The 24,928-nt window shown below is 47.5% G+C and overlaps 1 long non-coding RNA gene across 1 annotated transcript; it reads right to left on the bottom strand.

Moving 5' to 3' along the window:
• Positions 1-14,023: 14,023 nt before the first annotated feature.
• Positions 14,024-22,266, bottom strand: LOC131496082 (uncharacterized). The gene is made up of 2 exons (XR_009254302.1): positions 22,187-22,266; positions 14,024-14,241 (listed from the first exon to the last, which is right to left on the bottom strand). It is a non-coding gene; the product is annotated as an uncharacterized LOC131496082 (long non-coding RNA).
• Positions 22,267-24,928: the final 2,662 nt, after the last annotated feature.

Genomic DNA, 24,928 nt, shown 5'->3' with positions numbered 1-24,928 from the left:
GGGTCCACCTTGCCTTTTGATCCTTGACACCACTCTGCCCTCCTTTCTGGATGTGACATTTGCTGAGGTATTTGGGTAGGGATGAAATGAGGAAGCGTTGACTAAAATAAGTCATTCCCACGTTTTAGAGTTTTATTTTCTTTTCTTAATTTGCAAACAGCTGCGTGTGGCTCAGCATGTGCCCTTGGGTGGCCTTTTCCCCACCCAGGCCCCTGTCTCCTCCAAAATGTCACCGAACTCCCACACTGGTCTAGCCCTGTGGGTCTTCGCATTAGCATCTATTTGACCCTGGCCGGGCCTCAACCATCTCAGTTACAGAGAAGGGGTGCAGCTCCTTCCTGCTTTTCCCAGTAGGTGAAAATATGCCACATGAACAAATGAATGGTCCTCTTGAGTAAAATCTAAGATACACCTTTGATAGATGCATACCTATTAGAATACAATTCTCCTGGTCCCTTTGCAAATGGAGACATTTGGGTGAGTTGTCCTGACCACTTTGACACGGGCCATGAATGGCTTGGTTACCAGTTGGATCACAGTTCTCCACTCTTCCCTTGGGGCAGTGGCCGCTTAATCAACATCTCCAAGTGAAGGTCCCCTCACAGCCTCTGCCACCTAGATGAGAAAATGGAAGGGGCCTTCTGCTGGCCCCTCGCCCGAGACCAGCCTTTCACGTGGAGGGAGGTGTCGGAGGGCAGAGAATCACCAATGCCGAGTTGCTGGACTCCATATTATCATGGCAGCTGCATCCACAGCCCTCCCTCCCTCACTTACCTTCCCCAGCCTGCCTCAGGCTTTCTGCAGCATGGAGAGAATGTATCTGTTAGGGATCAAACACTGGCAGGGTTGGGCAACTTCCAATTTCATTTCCTGAAAAAAGCACACAAAAAAGAGCCTTGTTGTGACAAAGCACTCTTCCTAGGACAGATCCGTAAGGCTGCGGTCCTTCTGTTACAGATGGGAGGCTGAGAGGGCAACGGGGCAGGTTCTTCTCAACTCCAGTGTGAGGAGCCCACCCATCCCCGCAGCACTGTCCACTCCTTCCTCCTCGTCTCCCTCTCCTCAGACACAAGCTCAGAGGCCAAGGGCATCGTCCATACCTCTACCTTTCTCTTTACTCTTCTTCTCTAGGTTCCGGCTTCTCCAACTGTCCGCTTGACTGGGACTTGCTCTCCTCCACACTGAGGACTTAGCGAAGTTGATTTCCACATTTGGAATGTCCCTGCCATTCCATTCTGGAAAACCTGCCCTCCTCTGTTCAAAAATCTAGCCCTGTTTCACTGCCTTCCGGAGCTTGCATCACTCTTGCACACCTGCAAGGCTCCACTTGTCACCGCATCATAAAATGTCAGAGCCGGGTGGCCTTAGAAATCTCTAAGACTGTCCCAGCTGTCTCATGTTCCTTTGGGGAAACTGAGGCCCAGAGTGAGGAAGGAACTTGTGCAATCATGAAACGAGAAACTGATAGAGCCCTGGTTACAATTCAGAGTGCACACCTCCTGGTCGAGGACTCCGTATTCTGGATGAACCTGTCTTGCTTCTTCTTCTTCTTTTTTTTTTTTTTTCCTTCATGCATTTGGCCACTTCCCCGTCGGTCTCTAAACTTGCTGAGGGCAATCACCTCTCTTTTTCACTCGAGAGGCTTCGCGGTGACCCCACAGCCAATACCGCACACTGTGGGCACATGACATACTACATAATTTCATTCCACCTTCACAAAGATGCTCCCCAACAGCAACAGCGCTTTAATTGCTTCCCTGTGTCACGTGACGAAACTTCGGCGCAGGGAATTCAACGGCTTGTCTGAGGACATCCAGACACGGCGGCTCACGTGGGAAAACAGAAGACGTCGGCGCAAAATCACCACGCAGGCAATGAAACTGATCGTTACCTAACAAGACCTGTAGCCAAGGGAACTCTGATGCTCAGAGAAGATGATGGTGTTCTCATGGTTCAGTGCCCTGTGCGACATTTCCCCGTGGCTCTCCGCTCGCTGGATGCCTGATTCTGTTGTTCGGTGCTTTAAAACCGGCAGTGCCCGGAGGCCTGGCTGGGTCAGGAATGGCTGGCCATTAGCCCTGATTATTTAAGCAAACTTGAATTCTTCTTTCCCAGTGCCCCTCCTCTCCCCCACCCGATACGCTTGCCGCGTGCAGACTGCGCGTGGGTTCCTAGGGGGATGCTGGGCTCCCAGACAGCGGGGCTTTTCTCCCCTCCCTCGCCCTCCTCCCCATTTGTGCTGGGGGGAAATGTAGTCACATCATTTGCATTTATCACGGAGAATATACCGCCTTGTCTGTAGCCTTTAGTCTGACTGAATTGCTTTTCTGCTTCATGAGACACACAGCGTGCCAGCCCAGCGCTCCCCTCTCCCCTTCACCAGCGTTGGCGTAACCCACTTTGCTCTCCATCGCATTTATCATATTGATCGTATAAGAAATAGATCATAAGCAGAATGAAATTACCGAATGCAATGATCTGGGGCATCCTATGGACCAGATCAATCTTGGGGCAGCCAGGAAAAAAAGTCCCTTGCTGTGACGTTTTCCAAAGTTGATTTTCATTGCAAATAGAAATTTCCGTCGGCTGACGGACAAGAGAGAGACAGAGAGAGAGAGAGAGGCAAAATAGGAGCTTGATAAGACCTCATAAGACTCGTTCATTAGGAAGGAGACTTCCTTAGCTGGAACTCACTTGAAATGGATGTTTGAGGCTCTAGTTGTAACAATATCTATTTTCTCCTGCCTATCTCCAGTTCTCCAAATTGTTCTACTTGCGTGTGTGTGTGTGTGTGTGTGTGTGTGTGTGTGTTTGGGGCGTGGGGGTGGTTACGAAAAAAGGTAAGACTCTCGCTTATTCAGAAGACGGTCAAGGACCGTTTTCAATCTCCTATAAATGCCCGGCCTGAGCCCTGCTTGTCTTTGTCACCTTGGCCCCAGCAGTGTCACTGGGAAGCTGGAGTTTTAACAGCGCTGTTTGTACAGGACAGTGTGGGACTTGTTTATGAAACTGTTTCTTGAAAACATAAGCTTGAAACCCCCATACCTCCCAGGACTGAGGCTCCAGACATGACCTCTGCCATAATAAGAACTTTCTCTGTGTCTGGAGACAAGGCTGGTGAGTTCAGCTGAGACTGGAAACCCAAGTGAACAAGGTCCCTGGCAGCCTGCCACCATCTCAGACTGAAGCAGAAACCCACAGTGGGAATGTGGTCCGAGGCCCCGCTCACCCCCTTCCCACTGTGAAATCCATCCCTAGACACTGAGACTCAGTGCTATTGGCTTTGGCAACATTCGTCATGCCAATAAACTCATTGAAATTGAAGAAACCAGAGGGGAGAAGGGGAGTAGAAAATAGAAGGGGGTGAGGAGGGAGAGAGGGAGGACAGCGTACAAAGAACAGCAGGGAAGAGGGGCTGCCCTCAAACCCTCCAGTGAGCTTAATGGGAGAGACGTCATGGATGCCAAATAGCTGAGTTCACGGAGAAGGGAAGGCACAGGCACGAACAGACCCCCTCCCAACCCCTAAACCCGTCTCTGTCCGCTCCCTGAGTCTGCTGAAGCTTCCATGCCCAGAGAAACGTCTCTGGAAGCCTCCTCATGACACAAATGGCCAAGCGAACGGATACACGCACGTACACACACACTCCTCTATTAGTGAGATAACGGAAAGTGGAAACACACAAAATATACCCACCAGGACCATGGGGGAATACATCAGCCACTCAGAACGTGTCTAAACCAGATGACACCCAGGCTGGGTTGAACAGCTGAGCCCCTGGACAGAGCCAGGTTCCTGCTAGTGCCGTGGTCCCCAGCCCCAAACCCGCTCTGGAGCTACGTTCTGCCCTGCGTATACTTCCTAGAGTTCCATAGTTTTTCAGAGTTACGGACACTCCTAGAATTCATCCAGGCTAGCTCAGTATTGTTTCTCCTGGATAGAGGGCTGTCTCTCCTCAGCGTAAAGACGTCCAGAAATGGGGAAGGCCAGGTTTCACAGCCTGTGCGATCAGGGAAGCCCTCTCATTGGCTGATGCTGTAGCCTTGGCCATTTTCCTCGTCTCTGCCATGATCGGGCGTCACTGCACAGTGCCAGTTCCTCAGAGCTCTGCCCGTACTTGGTAAGGAAAACTGCCAGGCTGCCCGCTAGTATCTCCAGACAAGACAACGCCTCTTTCCATCACCTCTTCCTCAACCTGTCTACTTCAAGGACTGTCTTCCCTTCCTGACAGCCCTGTTCTCTTCTTATGGTTCCTCTTCTTGCCTCTTGCTTGGGATGTTCTTCCATGGTTAGTAGAGAGCTCACTTGTCTGTCACTGACACCTGCCTTATTTCCCCACCTACCTTCCTCTCTGTTTTATAGATCAAAGATGAAAAAAAAGGAGCACTTACTAGGTGAGGAGGGGGCAGAAGACCATCAGAGAAGATGGATCGTGATTCTAGGTTAGCCACAGTGAGGGCAGGAGAGAGAGAGAGAGCTATGACAGAGAGGAAGACCATCCCTCGTTATGACTGTGGCATCTGGTTGGAGTTTCGAAGATCTTCTTGGCTTTTTGAAAGCTGGGCTGCATTTGGTTAGATCAGGTTTATAGAAGAGGGTGCTAGCATAACTAAGAACCACAGTCGGAATTTAGGAAGGGGCTGCTTACTTTTCAAAGAGAATTGATTTCATAAGCACCGATTATTCTATTGCTTTCTAATCAGTCTTCTTCTTCATGTTGCTACTTGTCGCAAGACTGGTCAAAAACGTGGGTTTCTCGGGGCAACCTCATCCTGGTTACTGGCAAGCATGGAGAAGCAATGCCTTCTTAGCAAAGGGTGGGTTTGCAGATGCCATCATGCTACCGAGGGAGGGAAGCATCCCGTCAGTGACCTCGGGGGGAGTCAGAGAACATGTGTCATGGGTAAGAGAATAACTGCAGTGTTTGCTGGGTTTAAGCCAGCTGAGAAATTATGTGGGCTCGGAGACTAAATTACACACAGGGAAGGGGACAGGCATGTTCCCCAATGACTCCACGGGAAATTTTTTTTTATCAGCTAGGGGTTAATTTGAAACAAAAGACTGATGCTGTGAGCATGAGATTCCCGCCCTGTCTTGGGCCTGATGGATCCATTCCTTTAATGAAATGCACACAGTTTATTTTACCAACTCTAATTACGTGAAGAATGAGTGTCAGGTTTCTTTATCCTTCTGCCGGCCCTGAATCCAGGCCAACTTCACAAGACTTACGTGCACTGAGGCTAATGGAGCTTTTATTCCAATGAGTTGAGAGCCAACCCACCTTTGTAGAGAAAAGAATATTTAAAAAAAAAAAAAAAGAGGAAAGAAATACTTAATGTTCGTCTAGCGAATGAAAAATTTCACAAGATAAATTAAAGTGTTTTCTGGCTGAACGGAGAAACCAGGGCAGGATGGTGGAGATAATTTTCCCAGGACTCAAAATGATTTATCTTATCTCTGTGTTCTTTAGACAAGAGGTTCCATTTATTTAGTCATTTATTTTATTAGTTTTCTGAAGATATGCCCTCACCCCGCCATACCCCACCCCCACCCCCCAACCCCAACGCAAGGACTCAGCACTCAGCATAGGGAACACGGGATTGGGAAAGGAGCCTGGGATCCAGCCTGCCATTCATTCCGCCCCTGATTCTTTCTTTTAACATAACACTTCAACACTCCAGACTATGGGCTGGAGAAACAGCAGAGCTCCGATGGAAAAGGTCCCTGTCCTCAGAAAACTACAATCAGCTGGGAGACAGACTGGTCATGAAGCAAGCATCATTCCCTGTGATAAGTGCTATGCTATCCGAACCCTCTCTGGTACCCACATACCCCAACCAAGAGATCCTCTGGTTGAATAGTTCTTGAAAGAGGTGAGTTTGCTCCCCAGGGGTCCTTTGACATTGCTGGTTGTCTCCCCCGGGTGGAGGGGGTGTTACTGGCACGCCGTGGCCAGAGGCCAGGGGATGCCGCGCAGCATCCTACAATCCACAGGAGAGCCCCCACAACAAAGAATTTTCCAGCCCCGAACGTCCGTAGTGCCACGGATGGCAAACTGGTATTGTCCTGCCTCGCGCCAGTCCCGTGCTTGAACCAGGCCGAAAACCCTCCTGCTTCTTTCAAATCCTGCTGTTTCGTGTGGCTGCAATTTCCCTCTGGGCTGCTCTCCTAACTGGGGGTAGGACTGTACTTTGAAAGTGGCATTCGTGAGTGACATTCACTTTACGTTTCTGTATCTTGCGGAGAGCATCTCAAACCCAGAGTGGCCTAGATGGAAACACATGGTCCTGCCTCCGTGCCTCATACTCCTTTTGTTGTGGGACTTTCCTGCCACACGCGAAACTCCTCACTTGTAGAGTTCTTGGCAGTGGAAAGAATTTGGGCCTAGGTTGGGTCCTTAAATAGTTTCCCTTTTGCATGCCCCAACCATTATCCTGAATGTTTGTAAAACGGCTGCCAAGGCTTTTTTCTTCGGATCTTCATGTAACTGTATGTTACGTACCATGGAGTTATTTTTGAGCAATTAAGGCTCCCCATGCCAGATTTTCTCATCATCTACCAAAGGCATAAAGAGGGGGCCTTGTGTCTGGCTTTCCCAGAGAAGCAGATGGCATTTCGGATACTGGCAGGAGACAGGTGTGAAGTTTCAGGGGCCGGAGGGCTTTGTCTGGCATGCTATGCAAATTTGGCTACATTTTGCATCCTTCCCAGGAGCTACAACCAAATGGAGCCCGCTCTTAACATCCGTGTGTGGAGGGGACAGGGGAAGGGACAAGACATTGGGATGAAGGTGTGTGTATACGTGCAGGGCGGCGAGCAAGGCCATCTATGCACGTTGCGGATGAGAATAAAGCCAACTTTTAGGCAGTAGGGAAAGCTGTTACTTTATCCTGGTCTAAATTGCTCAGAAAACCAGAGGTGGATAAATCCCTCAGGGTGAGCTCTCTTGGAAGACAGTGTGTAATTTCCCTTTAACTTGATTAGCCTTTGAGCCTGCTCACCAAACGCTACACTGGCCGGAGTTTTGTTGCGTCCTGACGTGCAGAAATGAAGGCTCCTTAGCTTGCTTGCAGGAGGCCGAGACCTCTGAGCGACTAGCTTAGCTGCTGAGAGTCAAGAGAGGCCCAGCGAGCAGTGCTGATGCATTCTTCCTGCACGTAGACCATAGGTTGGCCACCCACACTTGCAATTAGTGATTTGTGTTCATTGGCTTATCCTGGATTCCACGTACCGTATTCCTCTTCAGTAAGGGCGCTGCGTGCAGGTGACCAAATGTAAAGATTTTTCGGGAACAGCTCCAATTTTGCATGCCTTTTCCCCCTTATATTTTTGAAAAGTACACCCGTACTTTGTCAAACCATACGTCCCCTTTTTATGTTTTTAACAAATATGTTCCCTGCACCTATCAGATGATTTATTTTGCCGTGGAAACACCCCCTAGTCCCTGATAACCCAGAAACCAGCCTTACTTCTGTTTACTTCTCTGGTTCTTCCCGAGCTCCGCCCAAGCCTCCGGATCCTAAGGTTTCGGGCTGGACAATTTCAACGCAACTTGCAACGTAGTATCAGTTCCACTTCTTTCTTCAAAAAAGGAAGACTGACCACACCACTCTCCATTCTGGCCTCTAATGATTAGGGTTTTGCTTGCTTTTCCTGGAGCGCCCTTCCATGCCAAGGATGGGTTGCTCATAACCCCCCACTAGGTAACATATGTTACGATTTGGGCTGGATGAAGGAAAAGGCTTGGCTGAACGGAACTCTTCCCCGTGGTTTGGTTAATACCATAAATTTTTAACGAAAATCACTGCATCTGACTGAAGAAGCGACACTTTCTTCTTGGGGGGCTTTCAGCAAAGATGGAAAATACGTGCCACACGTGAGAGGAGATGTACCAGATTTGCTTGGCCTGAGCCATCTGGGGACCTGGATACTGTTAGCAGAAGGGTCTGCACAGACAGGCCTGTTGGTCCCTCACCGAGGCCTCACACAGTCCCATCAGTGCACACCCGGGGCTCACCGGTCAGTGTTCAGTGTCTAGTTGAGTACTTGGCATTGAAGGCCGAGAGATACCTGTACAAAGACCAGGTTCCAGGCACCCACACGGAGCGTAGACCGCAGAGGCGGCAAAGGCCGTCTCCATCTTTTAGGGATAGAATTAACACCATTGTCTGGGCAAGTGGTTATTCCTGAGGTAAGGACATGGGTCTTAGGAAAGCCAGCAGACACAGGACTGGGTCAGTTCATTCCTCAGAAACCTTCAATGGTCCACTTTGCAGGCATCTTCCACTTAAAACTCCTTGGCTTAGCGTTCATGGCCCCGGAGGCTCTGATTCCCACATACTCTGGCAACACAGCTTCCCACCACGCTCACTAACTTGCTCCCTGGGGAGCAGTGCGAAAGTCTTCTCCATCCCCCAAGCTGTCCAGAATGCTCCTATTCTCTTAGAATCTTCCGCCCTCCATGATTTCCTATTGAAGTTCCTGTGCTTATCCCTGATACCAAGACTGAGAGCAGGGCTGGTGTGGGAGCAAATACGAAGGAGTCTGAGATGGTAAGAAAAATTAACAAGGTGCTACCAAGTGATCTAACCCGGGTTCTGTTCTACGTCTGTCGTGGTCATCCTTGCGTTTACTATCTCGAGTCCTCACCCCTTCTGCGTGAGTCAGCGTGCTTTAGTGGACCAGCCTCTTCCCCAGTTCCAAAGTGGGGAGGACCCTGAACCCATGGTCTTTGCTTTTTGGCTTTCTGGTTGACTTTTACTGTTCTTGAGAGACCATGGTCCTGTTTGAGTTCCTTTCCGGAATGGACGTCATGAGAACCCCCTGCCCATGAGAGGGACAGGGGTTCTGCATTGAACCCCTAAGTAACTACCCCCCATGCCATCCTTCCAGGCCCAGCTTAACTCTCATTCTCTTTGGGTGGAATTAATTTCTCCCTTCCCTTAATCCCACAGCATTTCTATTACTTGTTATAGCTTCTCTATTTTTTTTTTTTATGGTTTTATATGGTTTTATTTGACTGAGAGCCCCGTCAGGGCAGGAGCCATATCTGCTTAGGTTGTATGTCCTGAATGTTGCTGGACACACAGGAGGCCCTAACACATTAGTTGAATTAGTTGAATTTAACTGATTTGTACAGAGAGCTGAGAAAGTTCCATTTCATGTCAATGTGATAGATATATATTTTTTTAACAGAGAGAGAGAGAGAGAGCGAGCTATTAAGCAGGATCCACACCCAGTGCAGGGCCAGATCTCACAACCATGAGAACATGACTTGAACTGAATTCAAGAATTGGATGCTTAACTGACTGAACCACCCAGGCACCCCAAAACAAATCTTTTTTTTTTCTTTTTTTAATTTGAGAGAGAGAGAGAGAGCACACACAGGGGAAAGGGGCAAAGGAAGAGGGAGAGAGAGAGACAGAGAGAGAGAGAGAGAGAGAGAGAGAGAGAGAATCTTAAGTAGACTCCATACTCAGTGCAGAGCCTGACGCAAAGTTCGCTCCCATGACCCTGGGATCATGACCTGAGCAGAAATCAAGAGTCAGATGGACATCCAACCGACTGAGTCACCCAGGTGTCCCTTTTGTGATAGATCTTTGAGTCTGGTTCTAGGAGATGGTTCTACGCACATGTGTGTACACGTAGGACAGAGACCCCAATTGGACGAAGAATTTGGAACAAGGCTTTCTGGAGTTAGAACCAACTCTAACTGGTCCACTTTTCAGGGATCCTGGGATTTTGCTTGTTCAAACAATTCTAGATTTAAGCATAAGCTTTTTCTCAGCTCGGCCGTTGCTTTCCTCCTAGGGGCCCCAGAGTCTGGTCACTCTTATCACAAACAGAGACTTCTCGGGACCTACCACATCAAGGTAAAGACTGGAGACATAGCTGAAGCTCCTTCTGGCACCCCCCTCCCCCTCTGTTCTCTTGGTAGATCTTTTCCCTTCCATTCCTGTGTCTCTGTCCCTATCAACTCATCTGTGAGTTGAGTTTCCCCAAAGACTCTTGGAACAGCAGTCCTGAGGGTCCCTGGGACTTTCAGTGCTGGAATGGGCTGTGATTACACAGCATGTCTCTTCCTCATGGGCTCTGGAGGGGTTTTTGTGGCCGTGATATAGCACAAGTGTGCCAGGAGGTGGGGCGTGAATGTGGGCTCTGAAGGACGCCCCCTCATCTCTTGGGCACAATTACCATTCATTCAACATCTCAAAAATTACATACCTTCACTGAGAATTTTCGTATTAGGCACGGTGCTAAAATCTGGGGTAATAGGACGGCGTGAGATGCAACCCCTGTCCTGGAGGAGAACTTAGGGGGAGAGAAAGGCGCCGACAGCTAACCGTGGAGCTGTAGAGTAAGGGCAATAGTCAAGGTGTGGATCCAGAGCGTAAAGGAGGGAGGGAGATGGAACTTGGAACATTTGTTTGGAGTCAGAACCAAAATAAATGCATTGCATGTCCGAAAATGGGGCAGCATGGTGCGCAGTTAGGATGAAGAAAAGCATGTTGGTAGCTTGGAGAAGAGTCTATCTGCAGAAGCATTAACTGGGGAGCCGGAAAGCGCTGAGTGCTGAGTGACCAAGTCAGGCAGCCGAGGTGGGAAGGCTGAGCCCTGGTTGCGTCGTCGAGGGCCTGGGTTCGAACGGAACTCACCGCGTCCCAGCTGTGAGCCTTGTACCAGTTCCTTATATCTTCAGAACTTCAGTTACTGCTTTGCCAGCACGTGGACCATAATACCCACACTACAGTGCTGACGTGGGGGTAAAATTAAGGTACGGGTGTAAACGTACTCTGGAACCTATAAAGTGATATGTGCATGGTAAGCATCATTTTTATATTGCGGGAAGGGAGGGCAAAGAGTAAAACCGGTTTAAGTTTAAGGCAGGCGGGTCCTGCTGAGTGGGGAATGGCGAGTTCCACTGGGAGGGGTTTGTGATGAATGGGGATGCTGAAGTGTCACAGGCGTTAACGGGCCTGTGGCGTGTTCCACGTAAACGCATCAGCCTCGCCTCGGTCCGGGGCGCTCAGAGTTTCCACGCTATAAAGTTGGCAGTGTGGCCGTTGACGGTTTAAAAATGGTTGCCCTGCTTGGAGATTGAGGGGCTGTTGAAATCTAAAGTATCATTTGATTTTTGCTGTCAGATGGAGTTAGACCAGGAGACATTTTCTGTAAAACACATGTCCAATCTGAGGATGGTTTGTCATCATTGTGGCTTGAGGTTTTTACATGTTTTGTGCTTGTCATATTGATGTACAAATTCCAGGCTCGTTCTGACATTCAGGACACGAAGAGGCGTAGTTGTGCGTCATACTCCTTATTAAACGTGTTTCCTGATGAAGCTGAGAGCTCGCTGCTACTGACTTAAATGTGTTCAGGTTTGTCCGGTCACAGGGAATGAAGACACATCCTGGAGTGTTGTTGCTTGGGGTCCCGGTGTACCTTCTGAGCCGACAAGGGTGCCGGCGAGGGGGTGTTGCTGGCCAGAGGGGTCCAGCATCCGAGCAGAACCAGGCGGGGCGCAACCCCAGGAGACCAGAGCCACAGAGTGGGGCCAAAAGTCTGAATTGCAGGCAAGTAGAGAAGCGGATTGAGGCGTTATGGTACCTGAAACCTCCAATGGAAAACGCATCAGAAGGTTAAGAGGTGGGAAGATTCATTTCAAGTTTGGCTGCAAAGTGTGAAATATACAAAGGAAAATAGATACGAGGGGGGCAAGGGATTCGGGCTCTAAGGCGCACAGGAAGCACGGGGGGCTTGCTCTCCTTTGGAGCCACTGCACTGGCTACCTGGAATGCAGGCGGAGGTCGATCTAGTCCTAGAGAGTATTTGAAGTCTCTCCACTAACAGTACATGCTTCCACTCAGCAGCAATTCAGCCCACATTTCTTGAGCATCTATTATGCGGAAGACATCATCCTAGACATTTGGGATACATCGATGATGAAGGAACTCAGAAATCCCAGCTGTCATAAGTTAACATTCCAGCAGGGTATGAAGAGAAAGGCAAGTAAACGATAAACATAATAAACAACTAAAGTATGCAGTAGATTATAAAACGACCAGTGCTGTGGGAGAAGACAAGACAGTGCAGGGGAAAGGGGGTCGGGGTAGAGTGTGGAGGTGGGGACCGGATGCGGGGAGATAAAGTTTGCATTAGGAAACTTAGGGAAAGGGGAAGTTTCTTTTCATGGTGGTGTTTGTGCAATGACTTGATGTAGCAAGGGAGTGAGCCAAGGAGATTTCCAGGAAAATATTGGTTGGGTCAGAAAAAAATAATCAGGACAAAGACCTAAGTGGGAGATCTGGTAAGTAGACCATTTGGGTTAGAAGGGAGTGAGTGGGGACCCAAGAGGGCAAATCAGTAAGAAATAAGGTCAGAGAGGCTGGGGAAGGGGCATATTGGTACATAGCTTCTAGGAAACTACAATAGGAATGTTGACTTTTACTTTGAGCATCCTTTGTCCCTAGGACAAATGTATACCTTGGGTGACCAAAAGCTAATGATGAAAGCATTTGTCAAGAAACGTATATCTTGGGGCGCCTGGGTGGCGCAGTCGGTTAAGCGTCCGACTTCAGCCAGGTCACGATCTCGCGGTCCGTGAGTTCGAGCCCCGCGTCGGGCTCTGGGCTGATGGCTCGGAGCCTGGAGCCTGTTTCCGATTCTGTGTCTCCCTCTCTCTCTGCCCCTCCCCCGTTCATGCTCTGTCTCTCTCTGTCCCAAAAATAAATTAAAAAAAAAAAAACGTTGAAAAAAAAAATTAAAAAAAAAAAAAAAGAAACGTATATCTTTGTTGATAGGATGGAACTGGAACATTCAGGGCCTCCTGACTGGGCTAAAATGATGAAGAGGAATGGAAAGGTAACCCTGGGATAGCTAAACACACACCCGTGTGGTTCCCTCGCATTCATATCTCTGGAATGGATGTGTTGACGCCCCATTTAGATTTCTTTTCATTATTGATCCGCATCTGGCAGGGTCCCTGTCCATGGAACGTTACTGGTGTTGTCTTTCCTCCTCAGCTGTTCCCTTCTCTCCTCTCCCTTTCAGGTAGGGCAGTCACCCTGGAAGCGGAGGGGAGGAGAGATCAAGCACCAGAGGAGGGAACTGGCAACCAGCCTCGGCCAGCCACAGCAGTGGGGCAGGTCAATGCCACTTGTGTCTTGCCCTGCCGGAGATGAGCTCTCTCTGTACAGCAAGAGGGAAGAGACAAAGACCAATCGAGGCCTTTGGACCCGCCGTGTGCTTTCAAGGAGTTGTGTTTGGTAGCCTGTCAGAAGATAGTTTCCTATTGGGGCTGGTCCAGGAGGACAGAAAATCAGACTTGGGTTGAAGGATCTGGAAGTCTGGGGGGAAACTGAATCCCCAAGCGTTGTCGGCTGGACAGCTCATTCTTGACCCAAGTCTGGAAAAATGTTTGTCTTTTCAAAGAATGTTGGAAGCCTCTTGCTTTTCTTATCTAATGTTGTTTCAAGGGCAGAAAATGCCAACTGCAGGCGTATCTTTAGGAAATTCTGGGAAATGAAATGGAATCCTCTAAGTCAAAGTTAATGGTTCCAAGTTGAGGCCCAGAGTTTTTCTGGGAAACCACCTTGTTCCTGTCTATGATTAGGTAGGACTGAATCCATCCCAGGCTGGGGGGTGAGAGCTGTGTGTGTGTGTGTGTGCGTGTGTGTGTATGTATTTATGTGTATTATAGTCATCTACCAACCTTCCATAGGCTTCCGCTCTTGGAGGGCTTTCCTATATCCAGACAAATCTTCTCTTGCTTATAACACCTAGTAAGTACAGTTTCTATTGGAATAGATGCAAAACCGTGGTTTCAATCTTCCTTCAGATGGGCCTGGCTTCATTAGATGGAGTCGAGATAGACCACAGTCTACACGGTATTATCTGAGACACCCCTGATCCTGTGTATTTCCTCTATGACCTATTACAGTGCCCCAAATAGCATTACAAGCAATTCATTTCTTTGCTCATTGAAACCTCGTTAAGAGACAGGCTATTAAAATGTAAATATCTCTCAGATAGAAAGCTTTAGGTAATGCCTTTTTGTTCTGTTATGACAGCTGGTTTGGGCTGATGAGATCCTTTAGGGAAAAACAATCTTTGAAACCTGATAGACCTGGATTAGAATCTTGGTTCCATCATTTAAGAGCTGTGTGACCTTGGCAACTTCTTTAACATCTCTGTTTTCTCTTCTGAAAAATAGGGGAGAATAATACCAGCTTCCAGTTTTGCCTGAAAATGAAATGAAGAAATGAGAATAAATCATTTTACACAGTGTTTGAGCATAATAAATATCAGGGTGCCTGGGTGGCTCAGTTGGTCAAGTGTCTGATTTCGGCTCAGGTCCATGAGTTCGAGCCCCTCATCTGGCTCTGTGCTGACAGCTCAGAGACTGGAGCTTGCTTCAGATTCTGTGCCTCCCTCTCTCTCTCTCTGACCCTCCCCCACTCATGCTCTGTCTCTTTCTCTTTTTCAGGAATAAATATTAAAAAAAAGAAACATAATACATATCAACAGATGAGTTATGGTTAAGTGCATTGGGATGGAATTTAGGTTAATTGGAGATGGGACTACTGGGGGCAGCACAAAAGTCCCCAGGGAAGAAATGACCCCCCAAAAGCTTTATTTTGCTTCCATGACTGGCCCTCCCCAAGACCCCCTCTGCAAGCCATATGCAGGAAAATGAATGAGCAGAGAAGGAAAGGAAATGTTCAAGGTTTTCTTTCCTCTAAGTCCCTCAACAACTTTTCCTTGATCATTTCCATTTTTCCTTTCTCCCTACTTTGTCATGAATTTCTTTACCTACTACCCAGAGTACACTAAAGAGAGAAACTTGGCTTTTAGCGCGAGGATCCCATCACGTGGACGGTGGGGCAACCAGATGCCCTTCTGAGCGCTGCATCAGAGTGGGTGAGACTCGGGCATCATGGCCCTGGCACGGTCCAGACTCCATTGTGCCAAGGCTCATGCTGTGTGATCACACTGCTTCCTCTTCTGAAGTCTGCTGCATCCACAGATTTAGGAACCAGCTTGATGGAAGAGAGTGGGCACTGGGGAGTTTTGGAGCATGAATCCGTGCATGCCATCTGTGGCTAGCTTTATATAGTGCAGGAGAAAGGGACAGATCAGGATGGAATGGTTGGCTTTGTTTAACTTCAATGGGAGGGAGGGGGGCAGGAGGAGTGGGGATGCTAAAATTGCCTGGCAGTGGGAAATGATAATCCTTCCCCCCTCCCCCCTTTCTCTGCCGCTGTGTTGGGGCCAGAGTAATCTATGGTTTCTCTGGAGAGGAAAACAGAGGCAGTCACGTCTGGTGATCTGATGGTCACAGGAGATAGAGATGTTGGTTTGAACTTGTGGATTCTGAGACGATACAAGAGGTTGCTGTTATTGCTGGGTAAGAGAGAGAAAGATAAGAGGCAGGACGCTACTGCTGGGGCTCATCAGTTCATCCTCTGTGTCCATGGGTATGAAACAAATCCAGACAGCTGGAGAACACTTGGGTGGAGATCTCTCTCCTTCATATACTGTAGGGAAAGGGCTGCAGTCTGTAGGGAAGCCTTTCGAGGGGATACAATTACTCGGTAGTCTTAGAATCATTAAATCCCAAACCCTCCCCAGAGTTGGTGGGGGGTTGGTCCACGGCAGAGGCCCCCTGGACTTCTATCAAAGCTTAGAGCAGCTCATGGTAATGACATCTGAGTCTTTCAAGAACATGTGCTCTCTCTCTCAACAGATATGGAGTCAGAATTGCTGTTGGTAGACGATCCAGTGACGGCTTCTCTTGGGGATTATCCTGAAGTTGGAGGGTTCTCCTGGTCTCTACAGGGTAGCCTTTACCAGGATCTAGCATGCAGGGAAATAGACCCGGACTGGAAGAATTCAAAGTTTAATTTATTCTTAAAAGGGGATCAGTATATTCTTGCAACCTTCCAAACCTACTTTGAAAAGAAAGACATCACATTAAAACTTAAAGGAGGGGGTTCCTGTTCTCTGTCACTGTTTCTAGAAAGGATGTTACGGTTCTCTGGTTCTTTGGATGACAGCTTTCCTAATGTTTTTCGCCTTTCCAGAAGGATTAGTGCATTTCTAAGCTCTGGCATGTGTCTCTTGTTTTAGTCGGTTTCCAAAAATGATGATTATACTCAAAGTGCAGCCCAACATCTGTGGCGATATTCAGTTTCTAGATCAGGATAGGTAAAATCATTCTCTCCTTTCCCACACTTGCTCCTTCTGAGACTATCAGCTTCTGCGCCTGGTGGCAAGGAGACCTGTGGTTCTATCCGGGAAGAGGAAATTATATCAGTTTGCAATGACTTCTCTCCGGGCCTTTGATAGGAACTCAAGGTCAGTCAGCGTGGAAAAAGAAGTCGGCATTAGCGTGAGAACATGCTCATGTCTCCGTGGCTTCAGGTCCTCTCCAGGTGATCTTGGCCTAGCCCCTTAATTTCTCTAGACCTCAATTTCCTTTTCTACAAAAACCACAAGAGCAAGTGCTGTAGCCACCTTGCAGGGCCACTGGGGACAAAATGTAGGTGCTTCCCATAAACCTGGTTAGTGCACCGAGACGGACACCGTGTGATTTGGGAGGCAGAGTGCTATGGTGCCCTGTGCATGGGTTTGGATTCAATTGTTCAGCCATAAATTTGGATCCCAGCTCTCCCCCACTTATTTGCCGTGGAAGCCGAGGACTTTGCCTACACCTCATTGTCTTTGGCTATAAAATGGGGATAGTGATACACATGTTTAAGGATCGGTATGTGGGTGAATTGTGGTGACACATGCCCTCAACGGTCGTTTATTTCGAGTACCGTCTTGTTTGTGCCTGTCACTTGACCTTGACTCCACTAACTCCTGAGACTGTAACTCACTCTGTTTGGTGCAGACTGTCCAGTTTGGGTTTTTAGGGATACTGCATCAACATCTGCGGGGCATTCAAGTGAGTTCTTCCTGTTCTCTTCTAATTTTTTTTTTTAATGTTTATGTTTGAAGGAGAGAGAGAGACAGAGCGTGAGCGGGGGAGGGGCAGAGAGAGAGGGAGGCGCAGAATCCGAAGCGGGCTCCAGACTCCAAGCTGTCTGCACGGAGCCCCACGCGGGGCTCGAACCCGCGAACCGTGAGATCACGACCTGAGCCGAAGTGGGACGCTCAATCGACTGAGCCGCCCAGGCGCCCCTTTCCTGTTCTCTTTTGGAAAGCACATTTCCTCGGACTCACTATTATTCCATAAGTCTAAATTCTTAGGCTTTATACATCTCAGGGATCTCAAACTCACATGCTCAAAGAGTGGGGTCTATAATATTCAACAGTGTCCATCCGAAGGCTTTCAAATTAAAACGAAAAAAATAAAGACAACCAGAGACATACTTCGCGAGACAAGCAGCCTGACTTGGTTCCAGGGGGGCTAGTTTGAGACTCTTGCTTGATCAGTATTTATCACGTAGGTTAACCCTGTTGTTGGAGGGGATACAGAGTGATTGGTGCTCCTGTGCTCTATTGGCAAACTTGTGACTCTGCATGGCCCTATCTTATGAAACTGACATTAGTCTGTAATGTTAAACATTCACTTTCTCTACCGCTTTGCAACTGCACTGCTGTATAAATACCCAAGAGATACTTCTGTATATGGATGCTAGGATATATGTATGAGAATATTCATAGCAGCCCTGTTCGGTAGCAAAAATGCAAATAACTCAAGCACCCGCTGACGGAGAAGTGGGTGAATAAAACTGCGGTGAAGTGGGTCACGTCGGGAATAATATCTAGCAGACAAGGGGAATAAACCACCCCTCTGGGCAATAATAGGGATGAAACTTAGTAGAAGAATATCAAGTTTTTTGAAGTAAGGCACAAATGCTTTATGTAGCGCGATGCCCATTTTATATGGCTAAAGACTAAAACAAAAATATGCTTTTTAGAAATGTATATAAAAGAAAGCAGATGGTTTCCTTTAGCGCGGTGTCGGGGCGTGGGATGGGGAGTAGATCGGTACAAGGTAATGGAAAGTGCTTTGTAAACGCTGGCGTGCAACATAAATGTAAGGGGTTGCTGTGATAAAGAGATCACTAACACTGATAGTTCGTTGCTAAGTTCCTGGGTTATTATTATGGGTTTGCACTGGGAGGAGCGTGTGTCTTTGGGCAATTTGCAATACCTGACTCCCTTCTTCCAACTTCTTGCCATTTTCTCCCCTTCACTCTGTGTTAGTGAGTATGTTCCCAGGGAACAGGCATATATACACTATCAACAAAAACAAAGGTCGAAGTATAAAAGTAAACTTCACACATAATTGCACATGCCCTTCCCCTACACACACACACACATACACACACCCCTATGCCACAATGTCATGTGCCCCTAACCCAGCTAGACATGACTTCTGGATCCTCTGTTGTTTTGGGTTATTGATGACACTCTATTTCTCTAATAAAGCAGGTGATAATCAATTTCTGAGTAATGATTGATTCTGCCCCCCCCCCCCCCCCCGCCGTTTTTTCTAGGTTGTAATTAAATAGCCATGCAAATAGCTATATATAATACTACTAGAGGATAGGCAACTACTTTAGGTGAGGCAGAGAGATGCTTCTTTACTATCGATGAGGTGTCTATCATGTGTCAGGCACTGTACCCAGGGCTGGAGATACGGCATGAACACGCCAGCCTCTGCCCTAGGGGGAGCTCACAGGCCGGTTGGCAAAGGGAGCCCTCCAAAGGTGGTGAAATATCCTGGCTAAGCAGTCTCCTCGGGGTCCTGCAAAAGCGCGGACAAAGGAAACTCCCTGAGCCTGAAGGTGAGGAAAGGCATCCTGGAGGAGATGATCTCTGGCTCTGAAGGAACCGGAGTTGAGAAGCTGAAGAGCATGAACAGGCAATGAACAACACATTCAGAGCAGAGAGGAAAAGAGAAAAGAAAGAGAGAGAGAGGAGGGCTTGCTGGGGGCCAATGGAAACTTCTGATGGATGGAAAGGATGGTGTGTGTGTTGGGGGGGTGGGGCGGTGGGAAGGGATGGAACCGGTGAAGAAGGCAGGAGCCAGTTAATGAAAGGCCTTTGGATTTTATCCTAAAGTCAATGGGGAGCCATTTAAGGATTTAGCCAGGGGCATGACATAAGCAGATTTAAGTTTTAGAAACATCACCCTGGCAACAGTATTGAATTTTAGAGGAAGGGACCAGAGGCAGCAAGACCATTAGGCAATGGTTTCCCTATTCTTTCCAAAACATTGTCACTCCTTTGAGTCAGGCAAGGAGGTTAGCCAAAAGAGTCTATGGGAAGCCATCTTTTATCCCTTGCTTAAAATATCAGGTATAAGGCTGCCTGAGTAGCGGGGAGTGGAGCAGTGAAGCTCTATTTCGAGTCTTTCTCCTGCTTTGCTCTCTTGACAAGTTCTCCTTCTCTGGACCACAGCTTTCTCTTCCATTAAATAAGGAAAGGCATTTGCGATGCTTCTTTCTTCTGGAAGGAATATTATGGCAGTTGCTCCTGAAGGTGTCTGAGTTTGTTAGAAAATGGAACCACCCACATGCCATTTATTATTCATAGTTTGGAGAAACATTCAACATTGGACCAGGGGAGGGAGAACTTCCGGATGCGCATTAACTCCCCAAGCCGGGTCACAAAGTTCTCTTTCTGCCTCTCCCGACAGCCTCTGCTCCTGGCTCTGCAAACCGTGGGTCCCCAGTGCTTTGTGAAGTCATGTCTCTCTCTTTTTTTTTTTAATGAGACTGATGGTTAATTAATGAAGCTTTGGCCTTACTAATAAAACAAGTTTGGGAAGAGATTATTCTGCTTCATGAGTCCCTGGAACACTAATCAGGGGACAAGAGCTTGAATTGGCTCTTTGGGTCTTTTTCTGATGTTTGAAAACAGCCCTTTACTGATCTTTTGCCCAAATGCCTGTTTTTTTTTTTTTTTTTTTTTTTTTTTTGAGGTTGGCCTCATTTACGGTGGTGGCTGTGGCATCCACAAATTTTCTTAGTCAAAGGGGACTTCCTGGTCACATCCAAGCCCACCAGATGTGATGGTAACCATGGAAACCAGACATCTCAGGGTGCTTCCCCAAATGATATTATGTGACACAAACTCCCATCTCTCTGGAATAGTTTAGACCAAGTTTCCATGGAAGCAGGAGAACAGAGAAGTTGACTCTGGATCATTCTGGTAGCCTAAGGATCCTTGTGTTGAATTCTTTGGAGCCAGAATAACAGAGTGATTGGTACCGAAGACTGGTTTTCAGAGAAAACGCATCTAATATTTATGGAGTCATAATCATGTGCCAGGCACTGTTTTGAGCGATTTACTTCTATTAACTCATTCAATCCTTATAACCACTGTATTATAAGCTGCACTTCAACCCTGCATGAAACTGTCTCCTATCTAGAACCACAGGCCCAAGATTTTGAAATGACCTTAAGTGATTGCTTGCTCCAGACTCTGTCTCTAGGCAATTGAGGTTTTAATATATGTTTTCTACTTATTAAGCAACAGGGGCCCAAGGGGTTAAGAAAAGTGTCCAAACAAGGAGATGTTAAATACTTGGAGGGAAGGGAGCCCCCTTAAGGGATAGGAGAAGCTCCTCTCCTTGCTGGCTCTCTCCCTTTTCAAACGTGCCAAGCAAAACACGCCCTCCTGTTCTGTCTTCCACAATCCTGCTTTCCCTCCACCTAGGAGTCTGCTTCATTTCCCCTGATTCTCCAAGGCAGGCCCAGATCTGGGTTTATATATATGTGTGTGTGTGTGTGTGTGTGTATTTTTTTTTAATGTTTATTTATTTTTGAGAGAGAGAGAGAGTGAGAGAACATGAGTGGGGGAGGGGCAGAGAGTGAAGGAGACACAGAGACCGAAGCAGGCTCCAGGCTCCGAGCTGTCAGCACAGAGCCTGATGCGGGGCTTGAACCCACGAGCTGTGAGATCGTGACCTGAGCTGGAGTCAGATGCCCAACCGACTGAGCCACCCAGGTGCTCCCGGGCTTATATTTGTTTTAAAGAAAAGCTTTTAGAGACCTACGTGCCCTTCTATTTATGACTAATTGGCTTTGATGGGGACTCAAAGGACAATATTTCCAAGGATTCTTTCACCCTACGACCTGGCCCCTTACGAGCCTGCAGCCTGGCCTCGGCGTGCCAGGCTCCAGTGGGAGGTCCTGCTTGGACAGGGCACTTGGAGGCACTGGGTACTGAGGGAACCCAAGTTACTGAATGCTGTTTCAGTTAAATTTCTACCACCCACCCTTCTCTTTTTGCTGCAAATCAGAGATCAGTTTAGACATCTAGGATTCAGATGTAGCTATTTTTTCTTTCCGTTAATTCAAGGCAGGTAAGGAACATCCTTTCTATCTAAAGACCGTGGCCAACCTGTCTCTGCTCTCCATGTCTTTCCCAGTCTAACCCCAGCTTTTCTTCACACACACACACACACACACACACACACACACACTGTGTGCTCATCCTGATCTCATGACCCATCCCTCACCCATGGGATAAAGTAAATCTAAAATGGCTGGCAGGCCATCGTCCCACATTCTGTGCCCCCCACTTTGCGTTGGCTTCCTCTATGTGCTGTTCTCTAAGCTACTCCAGAAGCTGATTGTGCCAAGAGGCCGCAGGTCCAGGTGAGGGGCCATCCAGGCTCTGGGTTCTCTCTCCTCCCCCCCGAGGTCCTCAGCATGAGAGAAGCGCAGGAGAAACTCAGACTGGTGAACTGTGCTTCATACACGGGGCATCTCTGTTACAGGAAGTTGAGCCCAATTCACAGAAACAAGCTTCAAGTACAGAAAAGTTGTCATCTTAGGGCACTGCTCCTCCCCACACCTGATCATTGGTGGGTCCTGTCAGTTCTACCTCCAGAATAGCTCTTAAATCCATCTGCTTTTTTCCAGCACCCCCCGCACCCCGTGCCCTCCTGAATCCACATCAATATCATTTCCCTGCTTGGACAACTGCAGTAATTTTCTAGTTGGTCTTCCCACAGCCCTCTGGAACGCGATCCATTCTCCACATTGCAACAAAGTGATCTTTTTCATAAAGGAAATCAGATCACTCCCCTGCTTAAAAAGCTTTGCTTACTCTTAAATGAAACCTGCCTGCTTAGCGTGGTGCTTCAAACCCTGCACCATGTGGCCCCGCCCTGGCTTCCTCTCTCCCATTTCTCTTCCCGCACGCTCTTCCCATTACGCACCAAGCATGGTGGCCTCCTGTTGGGTCTTTGCACAGGCCAAACTTGCTCTGGTTTCAGAAGCCCTTGTTCTTGCTCTTGCCTGTTACAGGGTTTCCTATTTACCCTTTAGGTATCAGATCCAATGTCACCTCACAATAGAAATCTTCCTTGACAACCAGGTCCAAAATAGTCCCATCTTGGGCCTCTTTCTATCAGATCATCCTGTGTGGGCCCTTCATAACATTTGTGCCCATCTGGAATTGTCTTGTTTAGGGGCGCCTGCGTGGCTCAGTCAGTAGAACCTCCGACTCTTGATTTTGGCTCACGTCATGATCCTAGGGTCACGGGATCGAGTCTCACGTTGGGCTCCATGCCGATCGAGGAGCCTGCTTAAGATTCTCTCTCTCCCTCCATCTGCCTCTCACCCCTGCTTTTGCACTCTCTCTCTCTAAAAAAAAAAAATAGAATTGTCTTGTTTAGCTATTTGTTTATCTATTGTTATCAGGTCCTTGATTATTTTCTATATCTGTAAATAAAATTAAGAAAGGCAGGTTAATATTTGGTTCCCTGCTAATCCTGTTAAGCTTGGAGTTTGGTAGGTATTCAGTAAATATTTGTTGAATGAATGAATGAATGAATAAACATTTTGACTCTGGACAAGTTGAAGTTCTCAAATTTTGGAGCATCTATTACACTCTGGGTCGTCCGTTATATAAGCCAAAAGGTTGCACATAGTCTTTGGCACATGGAGACTCTGTGTGTGTGTGTGTGTGTGTGTGTGTGTGTGTGTGTGTGAAGTTATATAGAGTCTGGAGATGCACTTACTCTGGTGTCTGTCCCCGCACCTCTGTCATTGTCCCCAGGCCCCTCACCACCTCCCTAACCTGTGGACTTGATTTCCTGCTTGATAACACTCCTTACAGGAAAAATGAATTTGTTTCTGACTCTAGCAATGAGCATGATTAATGTGTTCTCCTTTGAGTTCAGGACCTCAATTTAAATCCTTTCCTGTTCAACTCGATCAGGAAAGGTTGCATTCTGGATCTGTGCTGAAACAAATCCCTGCACTCACAAAGAGTCAATTATTTCTTACGCCTTGAGGTCTTCAAGCTGAACGGAGCATCCTCATGTACTGCTGGGTCTGAGTCCACATAGTGGGAGGAGACCTTGAATTTGCTCTTCGTTCCCATTGCCATGGACGTCAAATAGATTTTTTTTTCCCCTGTCACAACTTGTCCATGGGTTGTGACTTTTTCTTCAAGCTGTCTCGTAGAGTTTGTTGGCACATGTAGCTGGCTTAGATGCTAAATATCTGGGTCAGAAACTACATAAAATTCAGAGAACCACCAGGTCTGTCATAGGCCATTCCAGTGAAATGTGAGCTCCGAGATTTAGTTCAATCTGCTAATCTGTACTCATGCCATGTGTTAGGTTAGAGTTAAGCTGCCTGGGTTTAGATCCCAGATGTGGCCTCTTGGGAAAATTACTTATTTCTCTGAAACTTAGTTTCTTCATCTGTAAAATGGGAATGATGATGGTAATTACCTCATAAGGTGACCACTAAGATTAAATGAGATAATAGGGCTCAAAGAAAGCTCTTAATATTTTTAGCTGTGATTGCCGTGGCTATGGAAGAGGATAGAATGAAAAGTCACCAGAAGTCACTCCATGAACTGGAAGCATGATGTTAGAATGTAAGCTCCCTTAAAGCAGAAATAGTCTGTCTTATTTCTTCACCTCAGTTTCCGCATCTGAGAAATGGATATAAAAGCATTACCCCCGCCTCAGTAGATTTTTCTCATTCTCAAGGTACCCAATACACACAAAGGACTCGGGATGGTACTCAACACAAATTAATCGCTGAAAATATTATTATTATGGTTACCTCATTTTTGTCATTCTTTATTATTTTAGTAGCTCTTTTAGGTTTTCCAGAAATTAGCACAGGGCTTAGAATCTTGCACCTCTCAATAAATTGATAACCGATGGGTAAATGAACCAGGAGAACCCAAGCCAGTTCCGTGGCCTTTCCTCCAGATCACACAGCCTCAGGTGTTCCAAGTTGCTATTCCCGTGGTGAAGTTAGCCTCACTCGGGTTTAAAATATGAATTAGCCACCCTGGACTTCCCAGGCATTTTCTCTGTGCCTGTTCTCTAGCTCAAAATCAAACCTGAGTTTCTAGTGGCAGGATACTCGTGGCCATCCACTCTGCCAACTGTCTGCTGCCTTGTGGCTTCTTCCAGGAAATCCTACTCTCCATTCTCTTCTGTGCATTCGGTTAGCACTCTCAGTTAATTCTGATCCATAACTGTTATAAACTCCTGTCTCCTGTTCGTCTTTGATTTTTACCTCCCTCTGGCTGATTCCATAGCCGTGTGCCCCATGCTTCATCTCTCCCCTGGGTCCTGCTAGAGCGGAGGTGGGGGGTTTTGGTGGTGGTGGGGGGGATGTTGAGACTATTCTAGCCAGCGCTGACCACACTCCAGCCTTCCCAGCCACTCTCCTGGACCTTGACGTGTCCTCCGTGTGCCCTTATTGCTCTAACCATACACCCACTGACATCACAATTTCACCCCTGGGCACCAGGCACACTTCGGACCCAAGTCCTTCCCACTCCCACGAGCCTAAATATCACTTTCCTCCCAAATTCACAATATGCCATGTGCACAGAAAAAGGCAATCCCCATCTGGCTCTGGGAAGTTTTTAGAGATTTTTCACTTAAAATATTTAATTGCTTAAAATCCCCATAATTCACAGCCAC

Source organism: Neofelis nebulosa, chromosome 15 (assembly GCF_028018385.1).
Source record: "Neofelis nebulosa isolate mNeoNeb1 chromosome 15, mNeoNeb1.pri, whole genome shotgun sequence".
NCBI classification, from domain to species: Eukaryota; Metazoa; Chordata; class Mammalia; order Carnivora; family Felidae; genus Neofelis; species Neofelis nebulosa.
This window is presented reverse-complemented; position numbering and strand designations above follow the sequence as displayed.